Raw genomic sequence first — 19,454 nt, 5'->3', positions numbered from 1 at the left:
ACACTATTCCTTCCACTGACACCAATGATGGGACACTATTCCTCCCACTGACACCAATGATGGGACACTATTCCTCCCACTGACACCAATGATGGGACACTATTCCTCCCACTGACACCAATGATGGGACACTATTCCTCCCACTGATACCAATGATGGGACACTATTCCTCCCACTGACACCAATGATGGGACACTATTCCTCCCACTGACACCAATGATGGGACACTATTCCTCCCACTGATACCAATGATGGGACACTATTCCTCCCACTGATACCAATGATGGGACACTATTCCTCCCACTGATACCAATGATGGGACACTATTCGTCCCACTGATACCAATGATGGGACACTATTCCTCCCACTGATACCAATGATGGGACACTATTCCTCCCACTGATACCAATGATGGGACACTATTCGTCCCACTGATACCAAATCAGAGAAGTGGATGGGGTCAGTAGGACAAAGATTAGTGTCAGCACCTTTATTAATTTTTATTTTAAAGTTTTTTTTTATTATTATTTTTACAACATATTTTTTTTTTGTAGGAGCCCTGGAATGGGGTTGTTGGTGACATATCAAGGATCTAAACAGATCCCTGAAAAAGAAACTGTGGACAGAGATTCCCCCCCCCCCCCCGGGACCCTTTCTCTACAGCCTGTAGTAAACATAGCTTACTATGCTTCAGTTAAGAATGAAGACAGGTGCAATCGGGACCAATCACTCACTGTGTTCATTCAGAAAAGGAAAAGGCCAGTTCTTTAAATATTTACCAGCTCTTTACCCGCTCATGGGAGGAGAGGAGGGATGCTGCCAGCACTGCAGGGGGGGGGGACAGGAAGCAGGGGGAATCGGCACAGCAAAGGGGTGAGTAGGGTGTGCCCAGGCACACCAAGCACACCCTGTGCGCACACCTGTGATACACACACTGTACATATAAAAAACACGTACACACTACACATGTAATAAATTTCTCATGTAATATATATATAGCAGCGACAAGGGGCAGGAGGAGAAGCAGCGACAAGGGGCAGGAGGAGAAGCAGCGACAAGGGGCAGGAGGAGAAGCAGCGACAAGGGGCAGGAGGAGAAGCAGCGACAGGGGGCAGGAGGAGAAGCAGCGACAGGGGGCAGGAGGAGAAGCAGCGACAAGGGGCAGGAGGAGAAGCAGCGACAAGGGGCAGGAGGAGAAGCAGCGACAGGGGGCAGGAGGAGAAGCAGCGACAGGGGGCAGGAGGAGAAGCAGCGACAGGGGGCAGGAGGGGCAGCAGCGACAGGGGGCAGGAGGGGCAGCAGCGACAGGGGGCAGGAGGGGCAGCAGCGACAGGGGTCAGGAGGGGCAGCAGCGACAGGGGTCAGGAGGGGCAGCAGCGACAGGGGTCAGGAGGGGCAGCAGCGACAGGGGTCAGGAGGGGCAGCAGCGACAGGGGTCAGGAGGGGCAGCAGCGACAGGGGTCAGGAGGGGCAGCAGCGACAGGGGTCAGGAGGGGCAGCAGCGACAGGGGTCAGGAGGGGCAGCAGCGACAGGGGTCAGGAGGGGCAGCAGCGACAGGGGGCAGGAGGGGCAGCAGCGACAGGGGGCAGGAGGGGCAGCAGCGACAGGGGGCAGGAGGGGCAGCAGCGACAGGGGGCAGGAGGGGCAGCAGCGACAGGGGGCAGGAGGGGCAGCAGCGACAGGGGGCAGGAGGGGCAGCAGCGACAGGGGGCAGGAGGGGCAGCAGCGACAGGGGGCAGGAGGGGCAGCAGCGACAGGGGGCAGGAGGGGCAGCAGCGACAAGGGGCAGGAGGGGCAGCAGCGACAAGGGGCAGGAGGGCAGGAGGGGCAGCAGCGACAAGGGGCAGGAGGGGCAGCAGCGACAAGGGGCAGGAGGGGCAGCAGCGACAAGGGGCAGGAGGGGCAGCAGCGACAAGGGGAAGGAGGGGCAGCAACAAGGGGCAGGAGGGGCAGCTATAGGTGACTTTATTTAATCTGATTTTATTTGAAAATGCTTTAAATATTTTTGTGTCTTGAAAAAAAAAAAAAAAAACAGATTCATGCGTAATAAACCGGGAAGGAGTTGGTGGGGGAGGGGTGCAGTTTGGCATCTTAGCCCCCCCGGGCACCGGGTGACCTCGTCTCCGCACCGGTTTCACCACATTTCTACGAAAGTAAAAAAAAAAATGTATCCGTCAAGATCTTCTATAGATGCGATTGCAACAATGTATTAAAAACAGACTTCCTTTTGTAGGTTTGCCAAAAAAAAAATAAAAAAAAAAGCTGAATACAGAAATGTGGACGCACCCTAAACCGGCTGTCCTTGGTTACGTGCCGCAGAAAGAATTTCTGATGGTTCACCAAATTTTCACATTTACACCCCCAAACCCCCCCCTCCCCCCCATCTCACAAATGACAACTTCTCATATTAAACGTATTAAATCAATCAGATGAATATTGGGAAATGGATAGTGAATGGCGGCAATGTTGATGGCGGCGAATCTTTACGCCGGTTTTCCATCGCCGGATCAGATAAACTGGTTTCATCCTGAGATTGTTTTTGTGCGCACAGCTTGCAATCTGCTGCAGACGGCGACCCGGGTGATGGAGGTTTTCATGGGAAGTATTAGAAGCACAAAGGATCACACAGCCGCTGAGATCCCGGATTAGTCTCCCCCGTGACACGGATTACAGGAAAATCCCACCGACGAGAGCCGATACAATACAATGCCGGGTCAGGAGCGCAACCCCCCCACCCCCCATCCCATCCCCCCCCCCCACAGATAAGACCAAACCATCAACTCAGAGCCGATATTATATCCATGGGTGAGATCTCTACACTGGAATATTGTATTTGTATTCCCACAGTACCCATTATGAGGGGTTCCCACCATCCCTGTGCTGAGTTCCCGGGTCTGTACACCCGCTGTGCCCATGAGGGGTTCCCACCATCCCTGTGCTGAGTTCCCGGGTCTGTACACCCGCTGTGCCCATTACGAGGGGTTCCCACCATCCCTGTGCCGAGTTCCCGGGTCTGTACACCCGCTGTGCCCATTATGAGGGGTTCCCACCACCCCTGTGCCTAGTTCCTGGGTCTGTACACCCGCTGTGCCCATTATGAGGGGTTCCCACCATCCCTGTGCTGAGTTCCCGGGTCTGTACACCCGCTGTGCCCATTATGAGGGGTTCCCACCATCCCTGTGCTGAGTTCCCAGGTCTGTACACCCGCTGTGCCCATTATGAGGGGTTCCCACCATCCCTGTGCTGAGTTGCCGGGTCTGTACACCCGCTGTATACATTATGAGGGGTTCCCACCATCCCTGTGCTGAGTTCCCGGGTCTGTACACCCGCTGTGCCCATTATGAGGGTTCCCACCATCCCTGTGCTGAGTTCCCGGGTCTGTACACCCGCTGTGCCCATTATGAGGGGTTCCCACCATCCCTGTGCTGAGTTCCCAGGTCTGTACACCCGCTGTGCCCATTATGAGGGGTTCCCACCATCCCTGTGCTGAGTTCCCGGGTCTATACACCCGCTGTGCCCATTATGAGGGGTTCCCACCATCCCTGTGCTGAGTTCCCACGTCTGTACACCCGCTGTGTCCATTATGAGGGGTTCCCACCATCCCTGTACTGAGTTCCCGGGTCTGTACACCCGCTGTGCCCATTATGAGGGGTTCCCACCATCCCTGTGCTGAGTTCCCGGGTCTGTACACCCGCTGTGCCCATTATGGGGCCTGGACCCCCAAGTTTTGCTGAGGAGGCCCGGCTACCCCCCATTTTGTTGATGAGGCCCAGGTTACCCCCCGTTTTGCTGCTGGGGCCCCCCCGTTTTGCTGAGGAGGCCCGGGTCACCCCCATTTTGCTGCTGGGGCCCCCTGTTTTTGCTGATGAGAGCCGGGTTACCCCCTGCTTTTCTGAGGAGGACCGGATCACCACCCCCCCATTTTGCTTCTGGGCCCGGGTCACCCCCCTGTTTGAGGAGGCCCGGGTCCACCCCCATTTTGCTGCTGGGGCCCCCTGTTTTTGCTGATGAGACCCGGGTTACCCCCTGCTTTTCTGAGGACCGGATCACCATCCCCCCCCCCCCATTTTGCTTCTGGGCCCGGGTCACCCCCCTGTTTGAGGAGGCCCGGATCACCCCAGTTTTGCTGCTGGGACCCCCTGTTTGGCTGAGGAGGCCTGGGCTACCCCCCTCTTCGCTGCTGGGGCCCGGATCACCCCCCTGTTTTGCTGATAAAACCTAGGCCCAGTACAACAGGACTGGTTGTACTGCCTTATCAGTGGCCCTGGGTCCACTGAGATGCGACGAGCCTGCATGCTACATCTTCGGCTTTCATGGAACTAAAAGTGCCAGCATGCCCTACAAGCCTCTGCACAGCGAGTTTATACTTGCAGTCCCTCTTTTTTTTTTATTTGCTATACAGTAATATTTTACATCCTACAACATGCATTCAGGTCCAATAGAGATCCATGTCCTGCGGGCACAGAGGAGAGAGCCGCCGTCCGCTGGCTGGTGCTGCCCCCTTTTGTTACTCCCGTTAACAACAAGGCTGACAATAAAACCTCCACACAAAGACAATTACCAACCCTGAGAACACCGGAGCACCATTACCAGCCCCCCCCCCCACCGGACACGCTGAGCATTCAAATCCCTTTTCTCAGTCGCGCTGTGACACGTTGGCCATCCTGCAGGCGCGGCGGACACCCCAGCTAGGCTGCAATTCCCAGAAATGCTCAATCCTTGCGTTCTGCGTGCCGGATGTCCCGAAAAAAAGCCATTCAGACACACGTGTGGCGCAGAGCTGAGTGACAACCTAGTCCCAGGTGGGCACAGCCGGTCCTTTGTTCTGTTGGGGGATTGTACGAATGAAGCGAAGGGACCACCTCGGTGCTGGAGGAAGAATAGTCATGCAGTTACCCCTCCCCCCTTATCCTTGGAGTGTGACCGAGGTCCTCCTAGGCCACCACTGTCAACTGGCAAGCACACACAAAGGACTGACCTACCTGGGATTAGGGGTCAGGGTCAGCCGCTCTCACCCGCCCACATGGGATTGGGGGTCAGGGTCAGCCGCCCCCCCACCACCTGGGATTAGGGGTCAGGGTCAGCCGCTCTCTCACCCCCACCTGGGATTAATGGTCAGGGACAGCCGCCCCCCCACCACATGGGATTAGGGGTCAGGGTCAGCCGCCCCCCCACCACATGGGATTAGGGGTCAGGGTCAGCCGCCCACCACCTGGGATTAGGGGTCAGGGTCAGCCGCCCACCACCTGTGATTAGAGGCCAGGGTCAGCTGCTTTCGCACCCCACACCTAGGATTAGGGGTCAGCCGCTCTCGCCCCACCTGGGATTAGAGGTCAGGGTCAGCCGCTCTCCCACCTGCCCACCTAGAATTAGGGGTCAGGGTCAGCCGCTCTCCCACCCCACACCTAGGATTAGGGGTCAGCCGCTCTCCCACCCCACACCTAGGATTAGGGTCAGCCGCTCTCGCCCCACCTAGAATTAGGGGTCAGCCGCTCTCTCACCCCCACCTAGGATTAGGGGTCAGCCACTCTCGCCCCACCTGGGATTAGAGGTCAGGGTCAGCCGCTCTCCCACCTGCCCACCTAGAATTAGGGGTCAGGGTCAGCCGCTCTCCCACCCCACACCTAGGATTAGGGGTCAGCCGCTCTCCCACCCCACACCTAGGATTAGGGTCAGCCGCTCTCGCCCCACCTAGAATTAGGGGTCAGCCGCTCTCTCACCCCCACCTAGGATTAGGGGTCAGCCGCTCTCGCCCCACCTCGGATTAGGGGTCAGCCGCTCTCCCACCCCCACCTAGGATTAGGGGTCAGCCGCTCTTGCCCCACCTAGGATTAGGGGTCAGCCGCTCTCGCCCCACCTGGGATTAGGGGTCAGCTGCTCCCACCTAGGATGAGGGGTCAGCTGCTCTCGCCCCACCTGGGATTAGGGGTCAGCCGCTCTCCCACCCCCCCACCTAGGATTAGGGGTCAGGGTCAGCCACTCTCTCACCCCCCCACCTAGGATTAGGGGTCAGGGTCAGCCGCCTTCCCCCCCCCACCTGAGCTTAGAGGTCAGGGTCAGCCGCCTCCCCCCCCCCACCTGAGTTTAGAGGTCAGGGTCAGCCGCTCTCCCCCCACCTGGGATTAGAGGTCAGGGTCAGCCGCTATGTCCCCCCCCCCATGCCCCCACCGCAGACCTTTAAATCTCAGCCTACAGCAATACACGAGCCCCCCTCCCCCCCCCATGTACACTTCATTATTCCTGCAACAAAAGATGAAAACTCAGATTGCTTTCTTTTCCTGCAGGCGAGAATCTTCAAAGACAGCATGCACGGGACGTAGCGGGACATGCTGTGACTTGTAGTTCCTCCACAGCCCAGAGGCTGCGAATTCCTTGCCTTGTCTTATATCAGCGGCTACAACACTGCAGACAAGACCTGATCGGGATCGGCTCCGGGATTTTATTTCTGCCAGAAAATCTGATTTAAAATCACACAGCGCTTGACGCCGGGACCGCGCGTGCCCCGGGGGGGGGGGGGGGGGGTCATCCCCGTCATTTTATCATGTGTGTGTGTGTAGAGTGGGGGGGGGGGGGTTAAAATTGGCACACCGCAGTTTTCCACCTTTTGTTCAACGCTGCGGAAAGATTCTGCATCCGCCATTCATCAACAATAACGATACAATGTAACAATTCTACATCTCCAATCTTATCTGCAGGTGTATGAGGGATCCGAGAGGAGAAACACATCCCAGCGACGGCCGCCGCGTGCGTTTAGGTTGCACGTTTCAACAGCAAAAGATTTCACAACAATCATTCTCCAACCCCCCACACACACCACACACACCGTGAGAATGATTATTTAGTACGAAAAACGGCGGCGGCGGTCAAAGTGACCCCAAAGCAATCGGAAAGCATTCGTCTAACGCAGTCGTATCTGGTAAAACGGTGAGTTTCGATTGGTCGCTTTGGGTTGGGCTGCCTACAGAACACCAGACGGCGTCATTTCGGGTCCGGTCGCACCTGTGCGTTAGAAAATGCGTTTTCTTGAAACTGCACGTTGCGTTTTTTTTTTTTATCATGCTCACAGTGAACTCGCACGATTTCAAACCGGCGACGCAGTCCGACTTCGGGGGGGGGGGGGCTGATTTTTTAAAGACATCGGTGCAGGTTCCTGCAAAGACGTCTATTCAAATCGCCCCCCAAAGTCGCTGAAAGTAGCGCAGGAACTACTTTTGGGGAATCGGCGCGGCAAAGTTGGTGTTGCACTGAATCGGGCGGCGCCACTGCCGGCAATATCATGTCAAATTGCATCAATGTGAACGTGAGCTTAGAAACCATAGAAACGCAGTCCGCGTGCGTTCCAGATGCTTTTTTGCATGTGCGTTTTTGATGCGTTCCAGTGCATTCTTGATTCATTTTTGGCGAGTTTTTGATGCAGTGCATTTTTTTCTTAACCTAAATAAGGACAAGTGTGTTCCATTGCATTTTTCGTGCATTTAGGTGCGTTTTTGATGCGTTTTTCAGCTTTCCAATACAGTCCAGTGCAGGAATAATGCAGCATGTTCTACTTTTTTTTTCTGGAACTGGAATGCACTGGTGGGAACTACACCATTGAAAAACCATATAACCGACTTTCCATGCAGAAAAAAAATCGCATGTGGTGTGAACTGGCACTTAGGACACCTATGCGCATTGAACTCGCATTTTACCGCATCCAATTCGCATAGCAGGAGAATGTGATTGGCTCTCTATGGAGCCGGTTCAACAATCTCCGCTGCGGGTCCGGTGCGACGTGCCGGGAAAAACGTGCGCTTTTTTTGGTGCGTTTCAGGTCCGATTTCAGCCCAAAAATTCGGGCTAAAAACTGACCTGAAAACGGTTAACCTGCGCACACCGGAACCCCCCCCCCCCAGCTGTGAGACCTGACAATCTAATCGATGGTCCTGCGCTCCCCGGCCGCGCGCTCCACGGAGAATCGCTCGTCTCCTTCGCCATTAATGCCTCGTACACACGGTCAGAATTTCCGATGAAAAAAATCAGACGTAATTTTTTCATCGGATATTTTCCGTCCGTGCGTACGCCCCATCTGACTTTTTCCGTCGGAAATTTCCGACGGACTTAGAAAGAAAACACTTTCTCTTCTCCGCCCCCCGACGGAATTTTTTTTCGTTCGTCCGTATGGAACTCCGACACAGAAAAAAAAAAACACGCATGCTCTGAAACAATTCGACGCATGCTCAGAAGCATTGAACTTCATTTTTATCGGCTCATCGCAGTGTTGTACGTCGCCGCGTTCTTGACTGTCGGAATTTGGTGTGACCGTGTGTCTGCATGACAGCTTGAGCGGAATTCCGTCGGAAGAACCCGTCAGAGTTTATTCCGATGGAAAAAAACTGTCGTGTGTACGGGGCATTAGACAGAAGAGCTGACAATCTATTGATGGTCCCCCCCCCCGGCCGCGCACTCCGCGGTGAATCGCTGGTCTCCTTCGCCATTAAGCCTACAAAGGAGCTTGTTGAAGAACAATCCCTTCTTTCAATCTGGGGGGGGATCGGCTTCAATTTCATCCCGAGTGAAAAGAGAATTTGCGCCGAAACAAAGAATCAAAAAAAGTATCAAAGTCAGACCTGATGGGACGCCGTTCCCCCGCCGGAAGGTGCCAGGCTTGCCAGGCTGGGGGGTGAATTCGGCACTTATCTCTGGCGGTTGGCAGCGAGCCCTGAGAACTGAAGATCCATATTTGTTTAGGGTGTAAGTGGTGGCAAAGGGGGGGTGGGGTCGAGGGGTTCCGTATAGCCCGGGAGCCAATTAACCCCGTCGCCGCCACAACACAGCCAACCGCCGGCACAAGAGAATTAATGGCTGAGCCGATGCCAGGGAGGCAAACACTCGCTGACACTGAGTGCAATTCTGGATTATTGTGTGTGACAACAAATTAATTTTATTGACTATTCCGGAATCCGGCAGACTGGGAAACGCCGGGCGATGGGAACTGGCAGAGCCGTGCCCCCGCCGCCGATCGCATCGGTCTTCAGAGAGGAGAACCCGGCCTACCACCGGTACTCGACCCTGAGCGTCAGCTCTTCAGACCGACGCAACTCCACCAGTTATTGGTTTGGTTGATCGGCAACAATTATTTATTATTGTTATAAAATTATTTATTGTTATAAAATTCAACAATATTTTTCAACAATTATTTTTATTGTTATAAAATTATTTATTGTTGTAATAAATAATTGTTGAATAATTTTGTTGAATTTTATAACAATAAATCATTTTATAACAATAATAATAATAAATAATTGTTGAATAATTTTGTTGAATTTTATTATTGTTATAACATTTTTTATTGTTATAAAATTCAACAAAATTATTCAACAATTATTTTTATTGTAATAAAATTATTTATTGTTATAAAATTCAACAAAATTATTATTGTTATAAAATGATTTATTGTTATAAAATTCAACAAAATTATTCAACATTTATTTATTATTATTGTTGTTATAAAATTATTTATTGTTATAAAATTCAACAATATTTTTCAACAATTATTTTTATTGTTATAAAATTATTTATTGTTGTAATAAATAATTGTTGAATAATTTTGTTGAATTTTATTATTGTTATAAAATTCAACAAAATGATTTTTTTTTTTTTTTTTTTTTTTAAGTTTAACTTTCTTGTTATTAAATTTCCTCTGGAGCGGAAAACGTTTCAGCGTGAGATTCCCGAGGGGACGAGGGAGGGGCCTGGTTGGTTGTTTTTTTTTTTTTTTTGTCCCGTCTCCGCCGTTTTTTTCCCCCTTTTTGATGTTCAGAGAGACGTGATGTGAAGGTTAATCACGCAACCCCCAACCACAAAGACATCAATTAACATTTGAAAAAAAAAAAAAGAAAATCATTCTATTCGATGCTGGGACTCCGACGCGCACCGACGGCTACTTACCAAGTTACCTACCTATCAATCAGCCCGGGGGCACTAACCTACCCAGCTTAAGTATTGATGACCCCGTTGGTCACCCCCCAGCCAAGAACAAGTAAATAAAGAAAACACTCAAGCAGAAGATCATCCATTGACCAGGAGAAGAAGTTACCTACCCAATCAATCAGCCCGGGGGCACTTACCTACCAAGCTAAGTATTGATTACCCATCGGTCGTCCCATGGCCAAGAGCGCGAGATCAGAAAAAATGTTGAGCTGAAGATCATCCATTGACCAGGAGAAGAAGTTGCCTATCAATCAGCCCGGGGGCACTTACCTACCAAGTATTGATTACCCATCGGTCGTCCCCTGGTCAATAGCGCGAGATCAGAAAAACGTTGAGCAGAAGTTACCTACCCATCAATCAGCCCGGGGGCACTTACCCACCCAACTAATCATTGATTATCCATTGGTCACCCACCAGCCAACAGCAGCAGGTAAAAAAATAATAATAATTAAATAATTAAAACAGTTGAGCTGAAGATCATCCATTGACCAGGAGAACAAGTTACCTACCTATCAATCAGCCCGGGGGCACTTACCCACCCAACCAATCATTAATTATCCACCAGCCAAGAGCAGTACATAAAAAAAAACTCAAGCAGAGGATCAACTATTGACCAGGAGAACAAGTTACCTACCTATCAATCAGCCCAGACACACTTACCTACCCAGATAAGTATCAAATACCCATTGGTCAACCCCCAGCCATAAGTGGTAGAGCCAAAAAAAAAAAAAACGTTGAGCAAAAGATAAAGTTACCTACCTATCAATCAGCCCAGGGGCACTTACCTACCAAGCTAAGAATTGATTACCCATCGGTCGTCCCCTGGCCAAGAGCGCGAGATCAGAAAAACGTTGAGCAGAAGTTACCTACCCATCAATCAGCCCGGGGGCACTTGCGTACCCAACCAATCATTGATTATCCATTGGTCACCCATCAGCCAACAGCAGCAGATAAAAAAATAATAAATAAAACGGTTGAGCTGAAGATCATCCATTGACCAGGAGAAAAATAAGTTACCTACCCATCAATCAGCCCGGGGGCACTTAGCCACCCAACCAATCATTGATTATCCATTGGTCACCCACCAGGCAAGAGCAGTAGAGTAAAACATAATAAACTCAAGCAGAGGATCAACTATTGACCAGAACAAATTACCTACCTATCAATCAGCCCAGGGGCACTTACCTACCCAGATAAGTATCAAATACCCATTGCTCAAGCCCCAGCCAACAGCAGTAGATCAAAAAACAATTGAGCAGAAGATCATCCATTGACCAGGAGAAGAAGTTACCTACCTATCAATCAGGCCACAGGCACTTACCCACCCAACCAATCATTGATTATCCATTGGTCACCCATCAGCCAAGAGCAGTAGATCAAAAATGCAAGCAGAAGATTGGCCAGGAGAACGTTTCCTGCCCATCAATCAGCCCAGAGGAACTTACCTACCCAGCTCAGCTAAGCATTGATTACCATTTGATTCCACCCCCCCAACAAAGTGCAGCGGATTGGAAAAACTTTAAGAACATTACCAGAAGAACAAATCACCTACCCGTCAATCAGTCAAAAGACACTTACCTGCTCAGCTAAGCATTGATTACCCATGTGTGCCCCCCCGCTCCCCATTTACCCACCTACCCATACACCAGTCAAGTATGGTAGATTAAAATAGCTCAAGAAAATTGTTGTTGACAAGAACAACCTACCCATAAATCACATCAGAGACACTTACCTACTCAGATAAGCAACAATTACCATTTGGTCAACTCCCCACCCCATTCAAGCGAGGTAGGTTAAAAAATGTTGAAGCAGAAGATTGTTTATTGACCATGAGAACAAATTACCTACCCATCAATTTCCCCCAGAGGCACCTACCTACCCAGCTCAGCATTGATTACTCCCTCAGACATTGGTCACCCACCTCTCTTCCCCGACCAGGAGTTGTAGGTTCAAAACCCCTCAAAGAGATTGTAGAACAAATTGCCCATCAATTTCCCCAGAGACACTTACCAACCCAACATCAATTGCCCCCCGTGGTCACATTCCCCAGCCAAGCAACAAGGACCTACCCAATCAGCTCAGCATTGATTACCCCCCTTTGGTCATCAACCTCTCAAACCCGGCCAAGGGCAGTACAACAAGTTACTTATTCATCAATCACCCCAAAATCACTTACCTTACTAAGCATTTATTACCCCTTCAGACATGAAAAAACATCAAACACAAGAATATTTATTGCCCAAGAGAATGGGTTACCTACCCCTCAATTACCCCAGAGACACTTATCTACCCCGCTAAACATCCATTTTTCATCATGTAGAAGATTGCTACCTACCTACCTACCTAATGCCAACAATCCATCGCCCAACCTGCAGATCATTGACAGTGACCGACACCAACCTGCCAGAGCCACCAAAACACAACCAGCTGTGCGGATTGAGGCCAAAAATATCAAAATGTATCCAATTGTATCCAAGAGGAACTTGAAGATTCTGCCAGAAGATACTTTGTATCAGTCGCAGGACTCATCTCCAATAATCGCACGCAGGACCCACCTCCAATAATCGCACACACAGGACTCATCTCTAATAATCGCACACACAGGACTCATCTCCAATAATCGCACACATAGGGCTCGCCTCCAATAATCGCACACACAGGACTCACCTCCAATAATCGCACACACAGGACTCACCTCCAATAATCGCACACACAGGACTCATCTCCAATAATCGCACACACAGGACTCATCTCCAATAATCGCACACACACAGGACTCACCTCCAATAATCGCACACACGCAGGACTCACCTCCAATAATCGCACACACGCAGGACTCACCTCCAATAATCGCACACACGCAGGACTCACCTCCAATAATCGCACACACAGGACTCACCTCCAATAATCGCACACACAGGACTCACCTCCAATAATCGCACACACAGGACTCACCTCCAATAATCGCACACACAGGACTCACCTCCAATAATCGCACACACAGGACTCACCTCCAATAATCGCACACACAGGACTCACCTCCAATAATCGCACACACAGGACTCACCTCCAATAATCGCACACACAGGACTCACCTCCAATAATCACACACAGAGGACTCACCTCCAATAATCGCACACACACAGGACTCACCTCCAATAATCGCACACACGCAGGACTCACCTCCAATAATCGCACACACAGGACTCACCTCCAATAATCGCACACACAGGACTCACCTCCAATAATCACACACACAGAGGACTCACCTCCAATAATCGCACACACAGGACTCACCTCCAATAATCGCACACACAGGACTCACCTCCAATAATCACACACACAGGACTCACCTCCAATAATCACACACACACAGGACTCACCTCCAATAATCGCACACACACAGGACTCACCTCCAATAATCACACACACACAGGACTCATCTCTAATAATCGCACACACAGGACTCACCTCCAATAATCACACACACAGGACTCACCTCCAATAATCGCACACACAGGACTCACCTCCAATAATCACACACACAGGACTCACCTCCAATAATCGCACACACAGGACTCACCCCCAATAATCGCACACACAGGACTCACCTCCAATAATCGCACACACACAGGACTCACCTCCAATAATCGCACACACAGGACTCACCTCCAATAATCGCACACACAGGACTCCCCTCCAATAATCGCACACACAGGACTCCCCTCCAATAATCGCACACACAGGACTCACCTCCAATAATCGCACACACAGGACTCATCTCCAATAATCGCACACACAGGACTCACCTCCAATAATCGCACACACAGGACTCACCTCCAATAATCGCACACACAGGACTCATCTCCAATAATCGCACGCAGGACCCACCTCCAATAATCGCACACACAGGACTCACCTCCAATAATCGCACACACACAGGGCTCGCCTCCAATAATCGCACACATAGGGCTCGCCTCCAATAATCGCACACACAGGACTCACCTCCAATAATCGCACACACACAGGACTCACCTCCAATAATCGCACACACAGGACTCACCTCCAATAATCGCACACACAGGACTCACCTCCAATAATCGCACACACAGGACTCACCTCCAATAATCGCACACACAGGACTCACCTCCAATAATCGCACACACAGGACTCACCTCCAATAATCGCACACACAGGACTCACCTCCAATAATCGCACACACACAGGACTCACCTCCAATAATCGCACACACAGGACTCACCTCCAATAATCGCACACACAGGACTCACCTCCAATAATCACACACGCAGGACTCACCTCCAATAATCGCACACACAGGACTCACCTCCAATAATCGCACACAGAGGACCCACCTCCAATAATCACACACACAGGACTCACCTCCAATAATCGCACACACAGGACCCACCTCCAATAATCGCACACACACAGGACTCACCTCCAATAATCACACACACAGAGGACTCACCTCCAATAATCGCACACACAGGACTCACCTCCAATAATCGCACACACAGAGGACTCACCTCCAATAATCGCACACACACAGGACTCACCTCCAATAATCGCACACACAGGACCCACCTCCAATAATCGCACACACACAGGACTCACCTCCAATAATCACACACACAGGACTCACCTCCAATAATCGCACACACAGGACTCACCTCCAATAATCACACACAGAGGACTCACCTCCAATAATCGCACACACAGGACTCACCTCCAATAATCGCACACGCAGGACTCACCTCCAATAATCGCACGCAGGACTCACCTCCAATAATCGCACACACAGGACTCACCTCCAATAATCGCACACACAGGACTCACCTCCAATAATCGCACACACAGGACTCACCTCCAATAATCGCACACACAGGACTCACCTCCAATAATCGCACACACAGGACTCACCTCCAATAATCGCACACACAAGACTCACCTCCAATAATCACACACGCAGGACTCACCTCCAATAATCGCACACGCAGGACTCACCTCCAATAATCGCACACAAAGGACTCACCTCCAATAATCGCACACACAGGACTCACCTCCAATAATCACACACGCAGGACTCACCTCCAATAATCGCACACAAAGGACTCACCTCTAATAATCGCACACACAGGACTCACCTCCAATAATCGCACACACAGGACTCACCTCCAATAATCGCACACACAAGACTCGCCTCCAATAATCGCACACACAGGACTCACCTCCAATAATCACACACACAGGACTCACCTCCAATAATCACACACACACAGGACTCACCTCCAATAATCACACACACACAGGACTCACCTCCAATAATCACACACACAGAGGACTCACCTCCAATAATCGCACACAGAGGACTCACCTCCAATAATCGCACACACAGAGGACTCACCTCCAATAATCGCACACACAGGACTCACCTCCAATAATCACACACACAGGACTCACCTCCAATAATCGCACACACAGGACTCACCTCCAATAATCACACACACAGGACTCACCTCCAATAATCACACACACAGGACTCACCTCCAATAATCGCACACACAGGACTCACCTCCAATAATCGCACACACAGGACTCACCTCCAATAATCACACACACAGGACTCACCTCCAATAATCACACACACAGGACTCACCTCCAATAATCGCACACACAGGACTCACCTCCAATAATCGCACACACAGGACTCACCTCCAATAATCGCACACACACAGGACTCACCTCCAATAATCGCACACACAGGACTCACCTCCAATAATCGCACACACAGGACTCACCTCCAATAATCGCACACACAGGACTCGCCTCCAATAATCGCACACACAAGACTCACCTCCAATAATCGCACACACAAGACTCACCTCCAATAATCGCACACACAGGACTCACCTCCAATAATCGCACACACAGGACTCACCTCCAATAATCGCACACACAGGACTCACCTCCAATAATCACACACACACAGGACCCACCTCCAATAATTGCACACACAGGACTCACCTCCAATAATCACACACACAGGACCCACCTCCAATAATCACACACGCAGGGCTCGCCTCCACCGATCGCTTCCCGCAGGCAGACGGGGAACTCGCCGCTCTCACAATGACAAAGGAAATGAAATCCAGTCCTGAGATCGGCATCCCGAGTCACCAACATGTTTCACTCCTTGCTACATTCCAAGACAAAAGGCTTCTCTGAGGGCATCACGGGTCACATGGACACGGCGCAACTTTCCGTCTTCATCACCAAACGCATCAAAAAACCCAGCGATGCCGATAACGCCAACCAGCATGCGATTCCTCCATGAAAATCCTCACATGTCAGCATGTTTCCAGTGAAATAATCGCAGGAGTGAACTCGTCGCAGGAATACGGACACCACCAGAATACTACAGAATTATATAGACTCCTTGGAGGTATAGGGACCCCCCCCCCCCCCCCGCAGGAGGTAGACGAGGGACCCCTCCAGAGGAATACGGACCCCTTGGAGAAATACGGACCCCCCAGAGGAATACGGACCCTCCAGAGGAATACAGAATAATACAGACTCCTAGGAGGTATAGGGACCGCCCCCCCCCCCAGGAGAAATAGGGACCCCTCCAGAATAATACAGAATTATACAGACCCCTTGGAGGTATAGGGACCGCTGCCCCCCCCCAGAAGGCAGAGGGACCCCACCAGAATAATACAGACCCCTTGGAGGTATAGGGACCCTCCCAGAGGAATAGGGACCCCTTGGAGGAATATGGACCCCCCCCCCCCCCCCCAAGGAGGAATAAGAGAAATAGGGACCCCTCCAGAATAATACGGACCCCCCGGAGGAATAGGGACCCCGCCAGACCCCTTGGAGGTATAGGGACCCTCCCAGAGGAATACGGGCCCCTCCAGTGGAATAGGGACCCCTTGGAGGAATATGGACCCCCCCAAGGAGGAATAGGGACCCTACCAGAATAATACAGACCCCTTGGAGGAATACCGACCCCCCCCCCCAGGAGGAATAGGGACCCCTTGGATGTATAGGGTTCCTCCAAAGGAATACAGACCCCCCCCCCCCCCAGGAGGAATAGGGACCCCTTGGATGTATAGGGTTCCTCCAAAGGAATACAGACCCCCCCCCCCCAGGAGGAATAGGGACCCTACCAGAATATTACAGACCCCTAGGAGAAATACGAACCCCCCCCCCCAGGAGGAATAGGGACCCCTTGGATGTATAGGGATCCTCCAGAGGAATACAGACCCCCCCCCAGGAGGAATAGGGACCCCCCAGAATATTACAGACCCCTAGGAGAAATACAGACCCCCACAGGAGGAATAGGGACCCCTTGGATGTATAGGGATCCTCCAGAGGAATTGGGAACCCCCCAGAGGAATACAGACCCCCCCCCCAGGAGAAATAGGGACCCCTCCAGAATATTACAGACCCCTTGGAGAAATACGAACCCCCCCAGGAGGAATAGGGACCCCCTGGATGTATAGGGATCCTCCAGAGGAATACAGATCCCCCCCCCCCCCCCAGAGGAATACAGATCCCCCCCCCCCCCCAGAGGAATACGGACCCTCCAACGTCTCACCCCCGTGCCCAGACAGACGCTTTGTTCTCGGTGACCCCAAACATGGCACAATGCAGCCGCTGAACTTCCCAAGTGATGACAAAGGATGGGATGAGGTGCAGGAATTTGGGGGGGGGGGGGGGGTCTGAATTGGGGTGCCAGTCAGAGGAGGGGGGGGGGTATGGGAAGGGGTGGCAGAGGGATGAGATGAGGAGGATGGATAGGAATGGGTGGGGCAGATTAAGGGGCAATAATATGGGCACCCCTGGAAGGGGGCACCCAGATATTGGGGGGCACAGGGGGGTTGTCGCAGAAACTCCAGAGAGGAGCGGCAGAGGAAGGAGAGGAGTTTGGGATGTGCAGAGAGCTGATCCTGGTGGCCCCCCCACATACCAGGGGCCCCCCATACACCGGGGACCCCCCTCACCCCCACACACGGGCACTTACCGGGCTGCGGGCGCTGCGGCTGGCATCAGTCAGGGGCCCCGCAGAGCCGGCACAGGGCGCAGAGTCCGCTCACCATGGAGAACTCCGAGATTGTGTCTGGGGGGGGGAGGAGCGGGAGAGGAGCTGATGTCATGTAATGTATGCGGGGCAGAGCCACAGCCAACCAGCGCCTGCCTCTCCGCCTGGGGGCGCTGTGTCCGGCCTGGGGCCACACAGGGGGCTCTGCCAAGGCTCTGCACACGGGGGGCTCTGCACACAGGGGGCTCTGCCAAGGCTCTGCACACAGGGGGCTCTACCAAGGCTCTGCACACAGGGGGCTCTGCACACAGGGGCTCTGCACACAGGGGGCTCTGCCAAGGCTCTGCACACAGGGGGCTCTGCCAAGGCTCTGCACACAGGGGGCTCTGCCAAGGCTCTGCACACGGGGGGCTCTGCCAAGGCTCTGCACACGGGGGGCTCTGCACACAGGGGGCTCTGCACACGGGGGCTCTGCCAAGGCTCTGCACACAGGGGGCTCTGCCAAAGCTCTGCACACGGGGGGCTCTGCCAAGGCTCTGCACACGGGGGGCTCTGCCAAGGCTCTGCACACGGGGGGCTCTGCCAAGGCTCTGCACACGGGGGGCTCTGCCAAGGCTCTGCACACGGGGGGCTCTGCCAAGGCTCTGCAAACGGGGGCTCTGCCAAGGCTCTGCACAAGGGGGGCTCTGCACACGGGGGGCTCTGCCAAGGCTCTGCAAACGGGGGCTCTGCACAAGGGGGGCTCTGCCAAGGCTCTGCACACAGGGGCTCTGCCAAGGCTCTGCACACAGGGGGCTCTGCCAAGGCTCTGCACACGGGGGGCTCTGCACACAGGGGCTCTGCACACGGGGGCTCTGCCAAGGCTCTGCACACAGGGGGCTCTGCCGAGGCTCTGCACACAGGGGGCTCTGCCAAGGCTCTGCACACAGGGGGCTCTGCCAAGGCTCTGCACACAGGGGGCTCTGCACACGGGGGCTCTGCACACGGGGGCTCTGCCAAGGCTCTGCACACAGGGGGCTCTGCCAAGGCTCTGCACACAGGGGGCTCTGCCGAGGCTCTGCACACAGGGGGCTCTGCCAAGGCTCTGCACACAGGGGGCTCTGCCAAGGCTCTGCACACGGGGGCTCTGCCAAGGCTCTGCACACAGGGGGCTCTGCCGAGGCTCTGCACACAGGGGGCTCTGCCGAGGCTCTGCACACAGGGGCTCTGCCAAGGCGAAACGTGCTGCAAATCCCGAGCTCAGCAATTTGCGGAATCCGTGCTCTGCAGACAGACTCTGTGCTCTGCAAACCATTCATGTTCTGCAACTTCTGGGGGCTGCGAATACCCAATGCTCTGCACACTGCGCGATCTGCAGGGGATGAATGCTCTGCATATTCTCTGCTCAGCAAAATGCTCTGCAGATTCTGTGCTCTGCAAAAT

At 52.6% G+C, this 19,454-nt stretch overlaps 1 protein-coding gene across 2 annotated transcripts in view; it reads right to left on the bottom strand.

Annotated features, from left to right (window-relative positions):
* Positions 1-18,097, bottom strand: part of SEMA5B (semaphorin 5B) — a 415,290-nt gene extending 397,193 nt beyond the window's left edge. For both annotated transcript variants that reach the window (XM_040358292.1, XM_040358294.1), the window contains exon 1: positions 18,015-18,097. The gene's annotated coding sequence lies outside the window, so the exon portion shown is untranslated. The remainder of the gene's footprint in view (positions 1-18,014) is intronic.
* Positions 18,098-19,454: the final 1,357 nt, after the last annotated feature.

This window comes from Rana temporaria, chromosome 6, assembly GCF_905171775.1.
Source record: "Rana temporaria chromosome 6, aRanTem1.1, whole genome shotgun sequence".
Lineage (NCBI taxonomy): Eukaryota > Metazoa > Chordata > Amphibia > Anura > Ranidae > Rana > Rana temporaria.
The sequence above is the reverse complement of the archived record's forward strand: the minus strand, read 5'-3'. Positions and strand labels throughout refer to the sequence as shown.